The sequence below is a fragment of the Pelobates fuscus genome, chromosome 4 (assembly GCF_036172605.1).
Source record: "Pelobates fuscus isolate aPelFus1 chromosome 4, aPelFus1.pri, whole genome shotgun sequence".
In the NCBI taxonomy this organism is placed as follows: Eukaryota; Metazoa; Chordata; class Amphibia; order Anura; family Pelobatidae; genus Pelobates; species Pelobates fuscus.
In genome coordinates this window covers 221,635,823-221,657,571 of record NC_086320.1, presented here as the reverse complement: position 1 = coordinate 221,657,571, position 21,749 = coordinate 221,635,823, and the positions used below count along the sequence as shown (strand labels likewise).

General features: G+C 43.3%; 1 protein-coding gene across 2 annotated transcripts in view; it reads left to right on the top strand.

Annotated features, from left to right (window-relative positions):
- AHRR (aryl hydrocarbon receptor repressor) overlaps positions 1 to 21,749 on the top strand; it is a 386,440-nt gene that overhangs the window by 285,703 nt on the left and 78,988 nt on the right. The window lies entirely within an intron of this gene.

The following is a 21,749-nucleotide window of genomic DNA, read 5'->3' as shown; positions in this document are numbered from 1 at the left end:
GCACAGGCTATAGACACCAGAACCACTACATTATGCTGTAGTGCTTCTGGTGACTATAGTATCCATTTAATGTGAGGTAAATTAGAGATTAGTGCCACTAATAATATATTGGATTGCCTACTTACCACCAGATGAGGACAAGAGGCTGATGATGGGCTCAGTCTGGCTCCACAGGTCTGGTGTAGAAGAGGCTCTCTGGAGACTGTTTTTAACAGTGCTCACAACAATTAACGAACAGGAAGCAGCTCCATTTTTTAGGGCCCCTTACACAGCTCAAGGTCTGAGCCCCCCCGGGGGTATATGCCTACAATGCCCACCCATAAATCCACCTACATGGCCCATCCATGAGTTGGGGATGTTTTATGCGTGCAATTTGTGTAAGGGATGTAGTGTGTTTATAGAGGATGTAGTGTGTGTTTGCGTGTAAGGAATGCATTGTATGTTTCTGTGTATGTGTGTGTGTGTGTGTGTGTAAGGGGTGCAAGGTTTGTTTCTGTGTATGTAATTGAATGCAGTGTGTGTCTGTAAGGGGTGCATTAATTATGTAAGAGAACGTAAGGGATGAATTGTGTGTTTCGGGTGTGTCTGTGTGTGAGTAGGAATGCATTGTATGTTTCTGTGTGTGTGTGGGGGGGGATGCATTGTGTATGTGTGTAGTGTAAAAGAGAGGGTTTGTGGGGTAGGATAGGGACTGAGATGGGAACAGCTTTCTTTTTTTTTAAAAAAAAAATTCATAGTGCTCTCCCCTCAATTATTGATTTCCCCTTCCCTTCTGTCCCTCCGTGTTCTCCCCTTCTGTCACTTAGTGCTCTCCCTTGGCCCCCTGTCCCTCTGCAGTCCCCTTGGTGGTCTTCTCACTCCCCCCTTAGTGGTCCTCCCTCTCCAAAACCCTTAGTGGTCCTCCCTCTCCCAAACCGCTTAGTAGACCTTCCCCTACTCCCCCACCCCCTTAGTGGTAATCACCCTCCTCCCCTCTCCTTAGTAGTCCTCCCTCCTTACCCCCCTTTGGTGGTCCTTCCCCCCTTAGTGGTCCTTATCCCCCCCTCCCCTAGTGGTCCTTATCCCCCCTCCCCTAGTGGTCCTTATCCCCCCCCAACCTCCCATAGTGGTCCTTACCCCCCCCCTCCCTCCCATAGTGGTCCTTACCCCCCCCTCCCATAGTGGTCCTTATCCCTCCCCTCCCATAGTGGTCCTTATCCCCCCCTCCCTCCCATAGTGCTCCTTATCCCCCCTCCCATAGTGCTCCTTATCCCCCCCCTCCCATAGTGCTCCGTATCCCCCCCTCCAATAGTGGTCCTTATTCCCCCCATCCCTCCCCTAGTGGTCCTTATACCCCCCCTCCCCTAGTGGTCCTTATACCCCCCCTCCCCTAGTGGTCCTTATACCCCCCCCCCTTAGTGGTCCTTATACCCCCCCTCACTTAGTGGTCCTTATACCCGCCTCCCTTAGTGGTCCTTATACCCCCCCTTAGTGGTCCTTATACCCCCCTCCCTTAGTGGTCCTTAAACCCCCCCTCCTTTAGTGGTCCTTATACCCCCCCTTAATGGTCCTTATACCCCCCCCTCCCTTAGTGGTCCTTATACCCCCTCCCTCCCTTAGTGGTCCTTATACCCCCCTCCCTTAGTGGTCCTTATACCCCCCTCCCCTAGTGGTCCTTATACCCCCCCCCTCCCTTAGTGGTCCTTATACCCCCCCTCACTTAGTGGTCCTTATACCCGCCTCCCTTAGTGGTCCTTATACCCCCCTTAGTGGTCCTTATACCCCCCCACCCCTTAGTGGTCCTTAAACCCCCCCTCCCTTAGTGGTCCTTATACCCCCCCTTAATGGTCCTTATACCCCCCTCCCTTAGTGGTCCTTATACCCCCTCCCTCCCTTAGTGGTCCTTATACCCCCCTCCCTTAGTGGTCCTTATACCCCCCCTCCCTTAGTGGTCCTTATACCCCCCCTCCCTTAGTGGTCCTTATACCCCCCTCCCTTAGTGGTCCTTAAACCCCCCTCCCTTAGTGGTCCTTATACCCCCCCCCCTCCCTTAGTGGTCCTTATACCCCCTCCCTTCCTTAGTGGTCCTTATACCCCCCCACCCCCCCTTTAGTGGTCCTTATACCCCCCTCCCTTAGTGGTCCTTATACCCCCCTCCTCCCTTAGTGGTCCTTATAACCCCCCCCTCTCCCTTAGTGGTCCTTAATCCCCCCCTCCTTAATGGTCCTTAAACCCCCCTCCCCCCCCCTTAGTGGTCCTTATACCCCCTCCCTCCCTTAGTGGTCCTTATACCCCCCACCCCCACTTTAGTGGTCCTTATACCCCCACCCCCCTTTAGTGGTCCTTATAACCCCCACCCCCCCTTTAGTGGTCCTTATACCCCCCCTCCCTTAGTGGTCCTTATACCCCCCCTCCCTTAGTGGTCCTTATACCCCCTCCTCCCTTAGTGGTCCTTATAACCCCCCCCCTCTCCCTTAATGGTCCTTAATCCCCCCCTCCTTAGTGGTCCTTAAACCCCCCCTCCCTCCCCCCTTAGTGGTCCTTATACCCCCTCCCTCCCTTAGTGGTCCTTATACCCCCCTCCCTTAGTGGTCCTTATACCCCCCCTCCTCCTTTAGTGGTCCTTATACCCCCCCTCCCTTAGTGGTCCTTATACCCCCCCTCCTCCCTTAGTGGTCCTTATACCCCCCCTCCCTTAGTGGTCCTTATACCCCCCTCCCTTAGTGGTCCTTATACCCCCCCCCCTCCCTTAGTGGTCCTTATACCCCCTCCCTTCCTTAGTGGTCCTTATACCCCCCACCCCCCCCTTTAGTGGTCCTTATACCCCCCCTCCCTTAGTGGTCCTTATACCCCCCCTCCTCCCTTAGTGGTCCTTATAACCCCCCCTCTCCCTTAGTGGTCCTTAATCCCCCCCTCCTTAGTGGTCCTTAAACCCCCCTCCCCCCCTTAGTGGTCCTTATACCCCCTCCCTCACTTAGTGGTCCTTATACTTGTAGCCCCACCCCCCCTTTAGTGGTCCTTATACCCCCCACCCCCCCTTTAGTGGTCCTTATACCCCCCTCCCTTAGTGGTCCTTATACCCCCCCTCCCTTAGTGGTCCTTATACCCCCTCCCTTCCTTAGTGGTCCTTATACCCCCCCACCCCCCCTTTAGTGGTCCTTATACCCCCCCTCCCTTAGTGGTCCTTATACCCCCCTCCTCCCTTAGTGGTCCTTATAACCCCCCCCCTCTCCCTTAGTGGTCCTTAACCCCCCCTCCTTAGTGGTCCTTAAACCCCCCCTCCCCCCCCCTTAGTGGTCCTTATACCCCCTCCCTCCCTTAGTGGTCCTTATACCCCTCCCCACCCCCCCTTTAGTGGTCCTTATACCCCCCACCCCCCCTTTAGTGGTCCTTATACCCCCCACCCCCCCTTTAGTGGTCCTTATACCCCCCCCTCCCTTAGTGGTCCTTATAACCCCCCCCCTCTCCCTTAGTGGTCCTTAATCCCCCCCTCCTTAGTGGTCCTTTAACCCCCCCCTCCCCCTCCCCCCCCTTAGTGGTCCTTACCCTCCCCTCCTGCCCATGTAGAGTGGCCGGGCGGCGCGGAACGCGGGACAGGAACCTTTGTTTCCTGTACCCGGCCGCCGGCGGAATGACAGGAAATGCTCGTGAGCATTTCCTGTCATTCCGCCGGCGGCCGGGTACAGGAAACAAAGGTTCCTGTCCCGCGTTCCGCACCGCCCGGCCACGCTACATGGAGAGACCGGCAGGTCACTGAAACCCGGCCGCCCTCCATGCAGCAGTGCTGCGCCGCCTGGGGCTTGCTAAAGCGCTCAGGCGGCGCAGCATGAGGAGGCGCAGCGGGGACAGGGATCCGGCGCCCCCTGGTAAGTTGCGCCCTAGGCGGCTGCCTAGGTCGCCTTACAGGTGGCGCCGGCCCTGATAGAAGATACAGTCTTGGTAACATCTCTAGTGGCCTATACTCAGATGGCCACTAGAGGTGCTTTCTATTTCAGTGCATTTTGTGCAGCATTGGCGTTCGGTGTCTGCATGCCCTGTGTCTGTGGACACTCCCCCCCTATTCCATATATGGTCCAAACCGGTTCACTGCAATTTTGTGAGTGTTTTTTTATCTACTTCATAATTAAATTACAGTGTTTTTAATTGAGAGCACTATGGCTGTTCATTTTATGTTGCAGATTACAGAGAAGATCCTGTCACTTTATATCTGTGATCTAATAGTGATTTTGGGACATTGTACTTTGTGAACTAAGATGTACCATAGTACCTTATATCTATTTTAGGTTATAATATATCAGCCTTGGATATAACCCAGCTCCTGTTATCTTATAACAGCAATATTGTATCTTGATAGCTGTAACATAGTTGCAAAAATACATTGTTACATTTTATTCCAAATACTGTGGATTAGAGACAATATTCCATGTGTTTGGTCATTTTGTGATAAATAGTCTGTTCACAATCTGTCTACAGATTCACTGCTTAGGTAGCCTTTCCCCTTTTTTTATTTTTGTCACATATTTGACTAAAATAAGGACATGAGGGCTTAACCTACATCTGCAATTAGCTAAAATAAAACTCTACATGTATAAATTCTATATATACAGCCCCACATGGTACCGCAATGGCCATGGGCTGAGGCCAGTAGGGGAAGTCACAGGATTTGCACTGACATGGGGCCGCCGGCGGGGTAGGGAGGCAGGAGAGGATTTGGAGGAGCTCTATCTTGCAGCTCCGCCTGGTTCCTCTTGCGAGATCTGTCAATGTTCCAAGTCCTGGGAGAGTGAACTCTAGCCCCTCTGGCTAGAGTTCACTCACCACTAGGACCACCAGGGATTGCAGGGGTTATAATCAATGCTTGTTTATTTTTATTGGATCAATTAATATAAATTTACAATAATCTGCCCCCCAACACACAATCCCTTTAACATATGCACACATAGCACCCTCACTTACACACACTGCAACCTCACTCACACACACAGAACCCTTCACACACACACACACACACACACATCACCCTGACACTCACAGTAAACCTCACACACACTGCATCCTCACACACTGCACCCTCACACACAGCTTCTTCACTCACACACAGCACTTTCACAAACACACAGCACCCCTCACACACACACATACACTGCACCCCTCACACACACACAGCACACACTGCACCCCTCACACACACACACACACACGCACACAGCACCCCACTCACACACACATTGCACCCCTGACACTCACAGCACCCTCACTAACACCACACACAGCTTCCTCACACACACACTGCACCCCTCCCTCACACACACACAGCACACACACTGCACCCCTCACACACACAGCACCCTTACACACACACTGCATTACTTTCGCGCACACACTACTCCCCTCACACTCATTGTACCCCTCTCACACACACTGCACCCCTCACACACACACATACACTGCACCCCCTCACACATACGCACAGCACCCCCTTAACACACTACACCACACACACACACACAATACTTCCAAACATATATGTATATATATACAACAGAACCCCACACACACATACTGTACCCCTCACACACATACTGCACCCCTGAGCACATTACATTCAAGACACACCCTAGATCCCTTACCCAACTCTGGATCATCTACACACATACACACAGTAGATCCCTATATACATTCTGAATCCTCTATACACAAACACACACACACTCACTCACTCACTCACTAGATTTCCTATACACACTCTCTGGGTCCTTCAATATATAAAATATATATTTTAGACAATAAACAGAAGGCAATATTAAAGAGACATATAGGCATCAAAACAATTTTCGCATAATGAAGCCGTTTTGGTGCACAAATCATGCCCGTGCAGTATCACTGCTAAATTATCTGCCATTTAAGAGTTAAATTACTTTTGTTTCTGTTCCACACCTCCCCTTGGTTGTGACTGACACAGGTTGCAAGAAATAAATGATTTCATTTTCAATCAGATGTTAATTTGCTTTAGAAATTTGTATCTCCTGCTCTGTATATTGAAATTTAATAACATGTAGGAGGCACCTGCAGGGTCTAGAGGGCTATTAATCAGGGCAAAATTAAAGTTCAAGCTGCTAAACTCATTATGGTGGCAAAAAAGGGAAGAGCTTCAGGATTCACAGCTTCTACAATGTAAAGCAGCTTCCCACCTTCTTTACAACAGACTCATGATGAAGGGATGAAAAATAAGATTGCATAATGTAAGTTAAAATAGCCAATCTAAAACTATAGACAAGCTGAAGAATGTTTCCAAATCAGCACTTTTTGCCTACATTTTACAATCCACTTTCCATTCACTGCAATTTACTGTTTGTGAATAGACCCCTCAGTCTTTCACATGTTATGAAATAGTTTCTTTATATGATGTACAAGCCTGCAGTTATTAATACAATCCTGTTTCAGAGGGTCGGCTACCCAAGTTGTAAACTTCCCTGACTTTCAATATTTAGCCTGACATAAATAATACAGTTGTTTTGTATGCAGCATCTGTCAATATTGCAAGCCTGTTTCTGAAATGTGGGAAGAGGCCCAGTGGGTGGTAATGGTGTATTAAGGCAGAACCCCCGCTGTTTTTCATACTTTTTTTACTGTGACAAATTGCGACAAGGGAAAATGCTAGCTTATATGCAAGAGTTCTTACAGCTTTTATGTGCGTGTTACCGAGCTAGCATCCGCTTCAGTACCCATATAAACAAGCACGGAAAAAGTTTTTTTTGTGAAACATAGTGCAATGTCGTTTTTGCTTCTATTTTACTTTTGTGAGCTAGTCGTCATGTCATGTGACTGTAGCAATTCTACCTAAATAAATATTACAACTAATAATACTTCAGTAAAACTATGCCATGAAAAATGTAAGGTAGTTTTAGTACATATAATATGCTATTTTTCCCCGTAAACCAATAGTTTACTTTATATATGACCAGTCTAAGAGTAAATGGTTTTTAGCTACCTGAAAGTTGGCAATTAGTTTTCCTTTTTTTTATTTTATTTTTTATATAACAAGTAAAAAAAACAACAACAACAAAATAACGAAAGAAAGAAAGAAAGAAAGAAAGAAAGATTTGCATTAAATGTGTTCTTCAGATTCACTGCAGGGTATTTGATGCAAATTTCTTAAAACCCTTAAGTATACAGCAGAAATAGTACTCCAGGTATATTCTAAATATACCATTGGTGAAACTGTATGCCTTCTAGAGTGACAAATATTTTAGGAAGCATGGAGCAATGTAAATACATATACATACAAGTTCAGTGTCGGGAGTTACATTCTTTAGTAGGAAAACATCCAAATCTTTGTCATATGATAGTGTGAAATAAAGATAAGACCGTTACCTTTTTGCTGCTTTATGTATATTTGCATGCTCTTTTATAGTTGTTTCATTACTTTTATTACATATTTACACAGGTGCTCTTTACTTAAAGATTTAGAGACTTATTGATATTAATAGAGTTTAGATGTGAAAACTATTAGATTAATGAAAGAGGATCTAGCTGTATGTAAAACAAACTGTTTTGTATTAGTGGTTCAGCTTTAACCCCTTAAGGACACATGACATGTGTGACATGTCATGATTCCCTTTTATTCCAGAAGTTTGGTCCTTAAGGGGTTAAAGTTGGATGATTAGCTGTGAAAATGTGGTTTTGTATGCTATTGTTCATGTAAAAGAATGACAAATAAAGCTTGTTACAAGTGTGTCTTTACGTTGGAGGGCCTATCTAAAAGCATTACTCTTTAAATTGTACAACAGCTAGAAAAGGTTTCTTTTAGGGTGCTCTTGGACTCATGTTTATCCTTAATGACTTCTGTCATGGGGTGCAGTGTGTGTGTGAGTGAGGGTGCTTTGAGTGTCAGGGGCAGTGTGTGTGTGTGAGGGTGCTGTGAGTGTCAGGGGTGCAGTGTGTATGTATGTGTGTGTGTGAATGAGGGTGCTGTAAGTGTCAGGGGTGCAGTGTGTGTGTAAGTGAGGCTGCTATGACTTGAGTGATTATATCCCCCCTCCCTTCTTACCTTATGCTTGGGAGGGGGGCTGTGCTGCTGCTGCTTGGTGGTCCTAGTGGTGAGTGAACTCTAACCTGTGGTGCTAGAGTTCACTCTTGCAAGACCCGGAGCGTTGCCACGACAATGCTCCGAATCTCTCGAGAGGAGCCCGGCGGAGCTGTAAGTTAGACCTCCTCCGGTTCCTCTCCTGTCTCCCTCCCTCTCTCCCCCGCCGGCGGCTGGAATATACTACTTGTGGGCCGGTGAGGGAAATCTTTGGACAACTACCGTCCTGTGATCTCCCGTGCCGGCCTCAGCCCATGGCCACTGCGGCCCACCGGCATTTGCCGGTGTGCGATGGCCAGTCCGGGCCTGGTCCAGACACAGATCAGTTCAGGAAGCAAAGGTCTTTATTCTCACCGATCGGGTCTCAGCTGAACTCATGTTAGAAAATGTCTGAGCCCTGAGCACATGGCTTTTTATAACTATTCATCCCCCATCTGTACCCTTACACCAGTCAACAAACAGTGTTTACAGCATTACCTTATATGGACAGGCAGTATGGCACTAGGACAGTGATGGCAAACCTTTTTTTTTTCCTCAAAGTGCCAACACGGCAATTAAACCTGAATACAGAGGTTTACGTTTAGAAAAAACATCTCGTACAGTTGTACAAACTAATTAACATCTTCTGTTTTAAAAGAAGAACACAACAGAGAGTTTAATGATACACATTTTAAATAATTATATAAATAGATCAAAATAAGCTTATATTTAGTAGTATCTCCAACAAATGCAATACATACACACAGACTGCTGAACACATTCACACACCGACTGCTTAATACATACACACACCGACACACAGACAGACTGCTAAATACATACACACAGTCCGCTAAATACACACACACACACACACACACACACACTGCTGAATACACACACAGTCCGCTGAATACACACACACACAGTCTGCTGAATACACACACACTGCTGAATCCCTTTGGTGAAGGGGGGGAGGAGACAGCCATCCCTGGTGGTACGGTGGTGGTAAGTATTTGTCTGGGAAGCAGCTCTCTTGTCCTCCCTTGCGATGCTGTGTGGAGCGTTGCCATGGTATGGTAACGCACGGCAAAGCTCCACACAGATTGCTCGTGGGAGGACAGGAGAGCTGCTTCCTAGGTCCCTCCCCCTGCTTCCTGGTCCTCCCGACACAAAAGCAGAGTAGGCACATGCCATTTTGGGAAGACAGGCGGCCCCCTCCCCCGGCGACCTATGGCCGCCTGCTCAGAGAGAGGGGCCATGCCATAGGTTCGCCATCACTGCACTAGGGGAATGGAATGTGGTTTTTCAGATCCAGCACATGCTCAGTACATTGATGACAGTATCTTAGATACACATAACTAACTAACTAACAGATACCTGTACATGTATATGCCACATGGAGAATTTAGGCCTACTATATTTTGACTGTTCTGGTCCTAGATTTTAAATTCAATTTGCATTCTTACTTTAAGGTAATAAAACTGTTTATTTACCTGTATATACATTCATCACTTATGAACTACTCATGTGCTCAGTTGGTTCCAGCTGTATTGGAACCTTGATTTAGGAGTTGTATTTAAAGTTTAATATATTTATTATTTTATATATATTTTTTTTATTCTTGGAGTAGACTCAAATGGCATCAAGACATGCAAATAGTGTGGTATTTTTCAATTTCACCTTTATGGTTCATTATTCAAGCTCTCCTTTTCCTCAATTTGTAAGAAAACAGCATATTAAAAAAAAAAAAAGGACAATTGGTATCAAATTTGCACTTCTCATTTTCCAAGAGTCTGCTACATTTAGTGAATCTAAAGTGTTACTCTAAGCAACAAAACAACTTTAGCTTAATTAAGCAATTTGAGTGTATAAATCATGCCCTCCAGTCTCCCTGCTCAATTCTCTGCCATTTAGAAGTTGAATCAGTTGTGTTTCTGTTTATGCATCCCTAGCCATACCTACAATGGCTGTGACTCCCATAACCTGCATGAAAAAAATGGTTTCACTTTCAATCAGATATGACAGAACAGTGTGTTTACTTTAGGCATTTGTATCCCCTGCTCTGTTAATTAAACCTTACACACAGGTGGCTCCAGTAGGAGATAGTAAATTCAAAATTAACACCTAGTGCCATAAAGGAATTTTAAACATTAAATCTTTTTTTTTTTTTTTTTTAAAGGAACAAAGTGATTTAACTCCTCAATGCAGAGGATCAAACAGCGAGACTGCAGGGGCATGATTTATACACCAAAACCACTTCATTAAGTTAAAATGTGTGTTTACACTGTGCTTTTAATTTTCTTTTTTTAAAGCGATGAATACTGAATTTTTTTTTTTTTTTAAGAAAATTGTACTTTTTTATCTGACTGAGCAGCTGTGTTGGGTTTGACACTATTATCAACTGACCAACTACTACTAAACCTAACTTGCCTGCTGTTGCAGCTTCACACAGAGCACAGAGATACTAAAGTGAAATATTATTTTAAAAAATCAATATGCACCATTTAAAAATCTATCATTACATTTCGTTAAATATAATAAGCTTTTCAAAAACAAGAAGTGAAAAAATGATGACAGTTGTCCTTTAAACTGCCTTTAACCCCTTAAGGACCAAACTTCTGGAATAAAAGGGAATCATGACATGTCACACATGTCATGTGTCCTTAAGGGGTTAAAGGGAATCTCCAGTGCCAGGAAAACAATCCGTTTTCCTGGCACTGGAGGTTTCCTCTCCCTCCCACCCCCAATCCCCAGTTACTGAAGGGGTGAAAACCCCTTCAGTCACTTACCTGAGGCAGCGACGATGTCCCTCGTCGCTGTCTCCTCTCCTAGGAGACCTAATGCGCATGCGCGCCGAGGAGACCTAATGCGCATGCGCATTAGGTCTCCCCATAGGAAAGCATTGAAAACGAATTTCAATGCTTTCCTATGGGGATTTGAACGACGCTGGAGGTCCTCACACAGCGTGAGGACGTCCAGTGAGGCTCTAGCACAGATAATATGTGCTATAGAGCAGGAAGTTCCCTCTAGTGGCTGTCTAGTAGACAGCCACTAGAGGTGGAGTTATCCCTGCAATTTATAAAAAACTGCAATAATTACACTTGCAGGGTTAAGAGTAGTGGGAGTTGGCACCCAGACCACTCCAATGGGCAGAAGTGGTCTGGGTGCCTGGAGTGTCCCTTTAACTCCTAATAATAGTTCTTTAGAAGAAAATAGCTTACCTATGATGACAGACTCAATGGAAAATTAATTTGAGCTGGGCCATTACATATTGGATGCATATTTTTTACTTGCCAGGCTGTATGCAATAATAATACTGAAATAGTTAAAAAGGCACCCTCCCCCATGAACATTTCATAAAGTTAAAATCTTTATGTAATACACAAATTGGCAAAGTTGGAATTTTACTGAAAGATAATATAACTCGCCCTTCCCTGCAACCCTAAGATACTGCAATGCCAGAATTATACAAAGACCCCAGACAGTGACAGAAACACTTTAACCCCTTAAGGACACATGACATGTTCCCTTTTATTCCAGAAGTTTGGTCCTTAAGGGGTTAAACATATGATGAGGATATCATGAAGGAAAAATGATTTACAGAATAGAAATTTGCATCAATTAGAAAGCAGGCTGGCCACGTTTTTTAAATTTTATATCAATAAGAAACCAAGCCGTGCCCAATCATTTTTAATGCGCCAACATTTTTTTAAACGTAATCTCCGCATTTACAGTGATTTGTATAGTGTAGGCTCTTTATAAGCAAGGATTATGTGCGTATTCCATAGACAATGGGTTGTAGTGAACTGAAAACCAAATTCCAATATCTAGGTTAAAAAGTGCCAATATGGAAAGATTCTCCATACCTTGGCTATTTTAGTCTACATTTTCCAAGTTGATTTTTCATGAGTAAACCCCACAAAATTACCATCTAAACTTTGCTTTAAAAAAAAGCCCAAAAAACAAAAACAAAAAATAGCACTGTATTTTTTGGCCCTGTATTGGCCCTGTATTAGGCGGTGTAGGCATATCTGGCACAACCCCTGCACACACCTATCATGATAGCTATTTAAGAACAAACTTCTACAGCCTCCACTATTGCACGTGCTAATGAGCATTGAGTGCAGACTTTACTGACCTCTGTAACAGCATGGATTCCTATGTGTAACATATTCTCAGGAGATACCAGGGGTGATAAGCAGAAATATCGTCTGTACCATACTCCAGCAGTAGCGGTCCAGGATGTACAAAACATTAGCAGCTGACAATGTATTGACCAATAATGTCGAGTTATCCTAAAGGGTTTGCTGTTTTATTGTGATGTAAATCTATTTTTTTTTTCATTTTACCTTACATGTATATGAAAAGTCTTCAATAAATCTCACTAAAGATTTTTTTTTTTTTTTAAAGTTGGCTGTAAAAGTCACATGGTTATTTACTAAAGTGAGAATTCAAGGTGAAATTTCAAATTTAAGGCCAGAGCAGCTGATCTGAAAGCATAGCTGACCTTTTCCAGTTCAGCTATTTTGGCCTTAAGTTTGGAATTCTCCTTAAAATCTCATTTTAGTAAATAACCTTGTTTTCATGAGTTACTACTTGATATATGGCTAATGACAGGAAGGGTGAATACATTTCAAATTGGAAGCCAACGTGGGAAATCTTAAACTGGGAATTCTCACAGAAAAATAACATATATTATATTAACTATATAAGTATATGGTATATAATTGTGTATACTACCTAAATTTCAATGGTCAAATTTCTTATATCAAAATGCTATTTACCTCCAAAATGCTCTTCGTGATGACATCACAAAAAATATATATTCCTCCTCTATTCTAGTGACTGTCCCTACCAAAACTGACAAAGAAGAATATTGAGGGTGATATTGTAATAACTCTAGCTCTGGGGGTAATTCTGGGCATTTGTTGCTCCACTTTTATTATTTATTTATTATTATATTAAAAGGGAAAAGTTTACAAGGGGGAAAAGTTATGTACTACAAAACAATAGAGGAGGATGCTAAGTTTATATATAGCATTATTTTATTTATTTTCATTAAAATAAATCACCCCTGTATGGGGTGACTTCCCATCTACTTTCTGAAAGGCATAGAAAAGGCATCTAATGCTAATTTATGCTGATCAGTGTACGTTAAAATTGCTTCTCTGCAGCAATCAATACATAAAAAGCACATATTTATTTACAACAACACCCTGATCTAAGAGTACGTATTATGTGCTGATCCGAACAGTATCTATTACTTTTCTTACCATGGGACAGATGTTATATCTTTTTTTATGACTTTTAAAATCTTTGGAAAACTGATATATTTACTGCTTCCATCTGAAGGTAAATTTGTCTCAAAGTCAGAATACAGATCACAATAACTCAAATCATATAAACTATGCTTAATCCTATTACAGTTTATCAATAATCTGAGATCATTTACGGCATCCTATATGTATCACTATGTTCTGGTTTATATGTTTCCACCTTTTGCCCAGTTTTACCATCTGCATATAAATGACTTGTATCACTTACAGATGCTTTGCAGTATTGCATAGCCTGATCTGCTTCTTTCCCTTGTCACCTAATACTCTTAAGTTAGGCCTATAATGTAGAGACAATGGTATCTGAACTCCAAGTTCCGCACCAGTAAATTCCAATTCAGAGCAGGGGGGATGTATTTCAGATACCAGGCTGTGGAAATTTGCCATAAACAATAACTCCACAGCGTATCAGTGATATAGTGTAACAGCTATGTAGGAACTGGATTTAAAGTAATGATTTCCAAATGTTTGGAAGCTGGCGCTAGCGTTATTGAAAGGCGTGTCATCAGAAAACAGAGATGTGGAATCCAAGGACTCAGATTTAAATCAGTGATCATTATTTTGCGTTTCTCACTGTTTTTTTTTTTCTGTTTAGTGTGTATTACTTACTTTCTATAGGAAAACACTTGTGTTATAGAATTGCATGAAATAAGCGCCAAGTAGAACAGTTTTTCCCAGATTTAAATCATGTCACAAACTTCTTTAGCGACCTAGATCACTGAGTTTTACCCTTCCGATGAATTTAACTACCGTATATTAATTAGGTAATGATGTTTTTCTGTGCTTGTTTGCTCCACGTGCTTCCTTTTGTAATTGTAACAATAATTAGATCATATGTTGCATTTAAACAACATTTAAATCAGAGATACCATATCTGGTTAAGTCGTTTCTTGGCAAAACACTCCATGGAAACTTACATATTGGTCAAATACTGAGCTTAGAAAAAAATATCATCAGTTTGAAATTTGGCTCTGTACATCAAGGTGAAGGGTTAAAAGTATCTTTGATATATCACCACGGAATAAATATCCTAATAGGTTTTCTGTAACTGTCTAGAGTGCAACCCACAAAAATTCCTGCAAAACTTATCTAAAGCTGAACCTTTCTAAAAGAGTAAATGGCATATAAATATACTACTTTAAAATGCCTGCATCACCTTCTAACCTTTGAAGAAAAACATGGATAAACATCAGATTAAAAAGTGACAAGTACACCTTGCACAGAAACGAAAGAATGGGGACAATTGTTTTATTTAACACAGTGGGAATCAGATTTGGGGGGAAAAAACTAGAAGGAATTGAATATGTGGGGATATATATACATATATATATATATATATATATATATATATATATATATATATATATATATAGTATATGGGAAGCACATGCCTCCTCCTCTATTTGTGTCTCCTTACAGGAGCAATCGTATAAAGCAATGTCCCGCTGGTACAATACTCCAGTAAAACTGTATCGCATGAAGCAAACACCAACAGATCTGTGCTGGAGGGGGTGTGGCCTTAAAGGCACGTACGTTCACATGTGGTGGGGGTGCCCACAAGTTCAAATTTGGACAAAAGTCAGAGACCTTTTGGAACAGAGCTTTCACCGTAGACGGGAAATGGATCCTTGGGTGTATCTGTTGAATGGGCCCGTTGAAGGGTGGACTAAAGTGGATCAATCACTTCTACATAAACTTACATTAGCAGCTGTGCCTAGACCTGGCTTAAACCTAATATCCCTTCGATTTTCGCTGTTATTGACAAAATAAATGATAATTGTCTCATGGACAAATTGACAGCTCAGGTGATAAAATAGGTATGCAAGTTTGAGAAGATTTGGTAGCCCAGGTACACTAGCGAACTTGCGGATTGAGCTTGGGAAACTACCCGCCACCCATGGGCCTATAGAGGCCGTTTGGCATGCCCCCTCTCCCCCATCCCCTCCCTTTGGTGCGGCCTCTCTAATCTGTGGCCTGATGGAGTTAGTGGCACCATTGGCAACCATACTATCCCTTCCTTCTTTTATTATTCTTATCTATTTGCTTTTTCTTCCTTCTATTTTACGTTGGACCCTTCTATTTTACGTTGGATCCTTTCATGAAGTGTAGGAACTGGACGTACACTACTCAAGATTATCAATTATTTCTTTTTAGTGGTTTACACACTTAGCAGATGAATGCACAAACGGTGGCTAATTTAAGATAATAGGGTCTCCTATATATATTGAAGGGTTCTGTTCCTATCCACTCTCATCTTTTATATTAAAAATACCTGGCAGTTGTTATACAGAGGCTCACTCTGAGGTACAATAATTGCTGAAGATGATCCAGTTTTTCCACCGTTAGGTCAGCACAAAAAGTCAAGTAATAAAGAGTAATTTGTGTTTGCCTTATTGTGCAAGATTACTGTTATCTGTAATTTCCTGTAACGGCTGTGTCAAAAAAAAAAAAAAGAATAAAATCTAAATTATAAAAAAAGTAGCAAGTTAAGACCCATAGGGTCACATTTTGTTGGATCCAAAAGATTCAGCCGTGCTCCTCTTTTATATTTATGTCAATGTTTTGTATGTAAAGTTTTTGTATGTAAAGATACATGAGAAAAGCACTCTACTGAATGCTGTGTTTTTTACCGCACCATCACATAAACAGCAATATTTGAGTTCTCAAAGAACATTTAATAAGCTTGATGAAGGTCTTTTAACATTACCAGTTCTTAATTGTTCAAAAAAAGTAAATTATTTGACAAGTTTTTTTTCACATTAAAAAAAGGAGTTGCATTTCAGAGTAGACTTCAGAGGATTGTACCTTCTTGGGAACTTAGAGGTTGCTCATGAATGGCAAAAAACGAAATTAACAATTTTTTGTCCTATGCTAACCACCATTGTTTTTTGTATTGTGACCAATGAAATCCAAAAGCATTGTAAGAAGTATAATGTGTTGAGTACATGAGGGGAAATTGGCAGAGTTAAACTAGTCAGGGGACAGTCAGAGTTGCAATAAGCAACCGGTGGGACACAGATAAGCATCAACTTCTCGGGCTATAGTGGTTGTAGGTATGTAACCAATGTATGTTGTCAAATAGTTTTCAGATAGTTTCCCAACTTACCTGGGTTCATTGTGCCCCAGTCACTTTCTCTGTTCACAGCCAGAAGCTCCTGCTAGGGGGTTCCGTTGACTATCCTGAGCTAGACCCATCTGGGCAGAGTCGGCTCATTGACAGAGAGCATCAACATTGCTTGACTTAGCTCAATGCAGAGTTCTTTCGGCTCTCATGGAGGAGGTGATTGATGCCAAGATTGTTTGTCAAACCTTTGCAAATGGTTTGACTACTTACACTAGGGAAGGGGGTGTCAGGATACTAATGGCACCATAACTGCTATAGAACACTCTAGTGGTTAAGGTGCTTGGTGCTTTACAGCATCAATAGATTATTGCAATTCCCATTTCTTCATGTGATGCTCCATTTTCTTTTAAAATGTATATACAAGATTTCCAATTGACATAACAAACCAGTTTAGCCCAGGCACAGCCAGGGCACACAATGCTTCGGAGGATGGGAAGCTGGAAGATCCTCTAGGTTGACTAGCAGGTAAAAAAGGCTGACAGGGAGTGAAGGTGGAGGTGTTTATTTCCAGGCTTGTGCTCCTTCATTTTAGGGATAGACCGATATTGATTTTTTAGAGCGATACCGATACCAATAATCTGTGAACTTTCAGGTCCATAGCCGATAACTTGCCGATATGCTGTACATTTACCATTTTGAAAAAATAAACTATTTCTAAAGGTAAATGCACAAAATACACATGCCACATGTAGTGGATGCAGTGTGTTTAGACAGGGGAGCTGTGTGTGTTTGTGTAGTGTGTGTGTAGTGGATGCAGTGTATATGAATGCAGAGTGTATTTGTGTAGTGTGTATAGTGAATGCAGTGAGTGTTTGTGTAGTGTGTATATATAGTGAATGCAGAGTGTGTGTGTTTGTGTAGTGTGCGTAACGTGAATGCAGTGTGTGTGTAGTGTGCGTAAAGTGAATGCAGTGTGTTTGTGTAGTGTGTATATAATGCAGAGTGTGTGTTTGTGTAGTGTGTATATAATGCAGTGTGTGTGTGTGTGTTATGTGTGTGCATATAATACAGTGTGTGTGTGTTTGTGTAGTGTGTGTGTGTATAATGCAGTGTGTGTGTTTGTGTATTGTGTGTATATAATGCAGATTGTGTGTGTGTGTGTGTTTGTGTAGGGATGTAATTTGTGTAAAATGGGGGGGAGGGGTGGGCATTTATTTAAAAAAAAAAAACTTTTTTTAATATTTAAATGTTTTATTTATTTTTTAGTCCCCCCTCCCTGCTTCTTACCAGGGAGGGGGGGATATAGCATTCCCTGGTAGACCGGAGGCATGGGCTGTGCAGGGGGGGGCCCAGCAGCAAGTGCTTACTTACCTTTCCAGCAACTCCCTTCACCTCCCCTGTCTAAATCTCATGGCCTGCAGGACTTGCGAGATTTACACAGGGGAGCTGAACGGAGCTGCTGGGAAGGTAAGTAAGCACTTGCTGCTGCCCCCCCCCCCCCCCCCCCAAGACCTGGTATGTGTTATCGACAATATCGGTATCTCTATTTGCCAGACCGATAATCTGTCGATCCCTACTTAATTTTATTTTTCAGACCTCACCTGTTTATTTTATTTTCCAGAATACATATTTGTTAAATATAGTGAATAGGTAAACATCAGTTTTTATAGTTATAGTGTTGTTGGTTTAGTAGGACTGAGGTCATTGCATCTTTATTACTAATCATTTGCTGCTTTTTCTACAGTCTTGATTTTGTATTGGTATTAGTCTTGTGGTTTTATTCCTATCCTCTGATTTCAGATTGAATAATCAGTTTATCTAGGTTACACAGAATTCTCCAGTTTCTACTTTAACATTATCATACGTTCAGTACATGTTGTTGTGTATGGAATTTCAATTTTTGCAATGATTGAGCACCTAATGCAAATAAAACACTCCAGTTCCACACGTCCTTTTCTAAATCCTTGTTTATCATATTTCCTAGTTGCAATTCTGAGTTTCCACAGAAGCTAAAGGTGTCTTTAAAGTTGCCCTGTCATGTTTTTTTTTTGCTTTCTGTATTTTAAACGAGCACTATAGGGTCAGGAGCACAAACATGTATTCCTGACACTATAGTGTTAAAACCACCATCCAGCCCCCCTGACCTCCTATTGCCTCCCTAAATATAGTAAAATCGTACTTGTATTCAACTCTGCAGCTCCTGGCTCTACCCTGTTTGCCTGTGAACTACCTCTGTCTGCTGACATCATCAGAAGTAGTGGTCTGAGCCAATCACAGTGCTTCCACATGGATTGGCTGAGGCAGATCGGGGCAGAGCCAGCACAAGTCAAACATAGCCCTGGTCAATTAGCATCTCTTCATAGAGATGAATTTAATCAATGAATCTCTATAGAGAAAGTTCAGTGTTTGCATGCATTGGGTGGAGAAACTGAATGGCAGGGCTACTTACTCTGCAGCACTGCCCAAGGAAGCACCTCAAGCAGCCATCTGAGCAGTGGCCAGTGAAGTTATCACTAGGCTGTAATGTAAACACTGCATTTTCTATGAAAAGACAGTGTTTACTGCAAAAAGCCTGAAGGGAATGATTCTAATCACCAGAGCAAATACGCTGTAATAAGCTGTTGTTGTTCTGGTGATTATAGTGTCCTTTTAATGTTTATGCTGCCACTTGCTTTATTTATATTTATTATATTTTCTTCTTTGTGCTGGATCTTAATTTTGGGCCGCTGCCATTTTCTTTTTTTTTTTTAATTCTTTTTTTTTTTGCAGTGCATATGAGATAACAACATGCGTGGGGTACCCCAACAGCAATCCTCACGCTTTGTATAAACATTTGTAACAGTAAGGGGTTTGTTGAAGCATGCACAATTTTATAATTAATATTAATTTTGTATGATTATTCACACATGGCAACGTTTGGACAGAGCTTCCTGTGTTTAATTTATACGTTAAAGGACCACTCTAGGCACCCAGACGACTTCAGCTTAATGAAGTGGTCTGGGTGCCAGGTACCTCTAGGATTAACCCTTTTTTTTTTATAAACATAGCAGTTTCAGAGAAACTGCTATGTTTATAATGAGGGTTAATCCAGCCTCCAAATCCTCTAGTGGCTGTCTCATTGACAGCCGCTAGAGGCGCTTGCGTGCTTCTCACTGTGAAAATCACAGTGAGAGCACGCAAGCGTCCATAGGAAAGCATTGTAAATGCTTTCCTATGCGACCGGCTGAATGCGAGCGCGGCTCCTGCCACGCATGCGCATTCAGCCGATGACGTCGCGATCAAGATGGAGAGGAGGAGGAAAACTCCCCGCCCGGCGCTGGAAAAAGAGGTAAGTTGAACCCCTTCCTCTCTCCAGAGCCCGGCGGGAGGGGGCCCCTGAGGGTGGGGGCACCCTCAGGGTACTCTAGTGCCAGGAAAACGAGTATGTTTTCCTGGCACTAGAGTGGTCCTTTAAGCCATATGCTAGTCATGGCACTCCTGCAGGTGCTTATATGGGTATTGGGCAGTTACTTGTTAAGTTCAGCGCGGTGGGCAGCATTGCAACTGTAATTGTATGGTTACAAGCTAGGTAAACGAGAGTGACTACGTTCACCACTGGGGCCGGGCCGACCGCTGTGAGGACATGTAAATAATTCAGATAGGGGACATCTAAAAAGAAAAAAGCAACCCTTTAGCCAGGTACACCTAGCCCCTGATCCGGACAAGTCAGCATTACCCTCCTCTGCTTTAGTTTAAGGTAAAGCATTATTAGTGACATTTCCCTCCATTGAGCCCATGAAAGACAGAGAAAGACAGAGGGTTACATGTTAAACATCCGCCCTTATATGCTGGGTGGTGTCCATATGTGAGATCGTTTTTACTTGACGGTGGGTATCCCGCTTTGGTCTCTGCTTCGTTACTGTCCCCATTAAGCTCTGGACGGTCCGGTTGGCGGTTGGTTGGCCCTGTGTGTCGAGGGCACGTCGGAGCTGGCTGTGAGGCGGTCTAGGAGTGCAAGGTACCTTGTCTGGGGATCCCATTCCCCGATGTGTTTGAAAGGTAAGTCGTTGGTTGTCGAGTGGCCATTGCTTGCAATGTGTTGCGTTCTCCAGCATTCCGCTCCGCCTTTTCTTTCTGTTTCGGGCCTTCCCCTGCTCCGGAGCCGCAGTCTTGCGTTGCCCCTGGGTGGGTGGATGTCTTGCCTGGGTGTCGTGTCGGATTTGAGTATGCTGCTGTTGCAGGTGTTGAGTCAACTTGCGCCTGGTTGTCACTTTGATTGTTGTATACTCGGGGAGAGAGCTTTTCATCCCTCCGGCTTCAGCGCACGTGGTGTCCGCCATCTTGACTGGCGTGTCCGAGCTTCGTTTCAGGGTGCCAGTGTTGCTGGGTTCGGGTTCTGTCACAGTGGTCTCAGCCCCAGGGTGAGGACCGGGATCACCCCCACCGGCCCAGAGGGGGGGGGTGGGGGGAACAGGGCCTTGTTCACATTCGTTTGGGCCCCGGGCTGTGTTCTGTTAGGCAGGATAGTGGGGCAGCGGCCGTCCGCCCCACTCACCGCCGGAGTAGGCCCCGATTGGGGCATCGATGCCCTCTCCTCCAGGGGACTGCAGCTCGTCAAGCCAGCCTCACCCTGGATCCAGTATCCCCTTTGCTCCGTGGACCGCCGCTGGTGGTCACTAATAATGGCGAAAATCATAGATTCTATGCTTAAAGTTTGGTGGCTTGCAGGAGCTCAGCGTGCCTGCAGCCATCCAGTTCGGCGGTCCGGCCCCGCCCCCTCCCGCTGCCATTTACTTATCCTGTGTCCATTATGTCCGCTGTTTGCCCTTCAGTGGGATTCTTTTGAATGATGAATTGTGGGAATATTTGTTTGGTAACTAAAACAGTACCTCCAATACATTCCGCCCATCTTTAAGTTTTGTCAACTTGACTGCTCTACATAAGGAAAAGTAGTTTCTACGTTTCTCCATGTGTGAAATTTCTAGCTCTCAGGGAAAAAGAAAAAGATTCAGTTAGAGAGGAATAAAGAATTAGATTAAATAAAGTTACTTTTTGGTGACAGAGCAGCTTTAAGTCCTAGAAGATTAGAGCTTCTATATGGACTAGTGCTAAAACAAAGTTATTACCATAGTTACTGAGATGATACATGGACTATTAAAGGGCTAATATTCTGTAGGGTGAACTCCATAAAAAAATCTTTAATTTATTCTAAACAGGTCTCTGATCCCAGTTATAATCAACATTTTAGTGTAAATAGTAAAATATATTTTGAGTCTAAAATTCTCCATCATCAATTTAGGACATTGTTTGAAAAATAATATTTGAT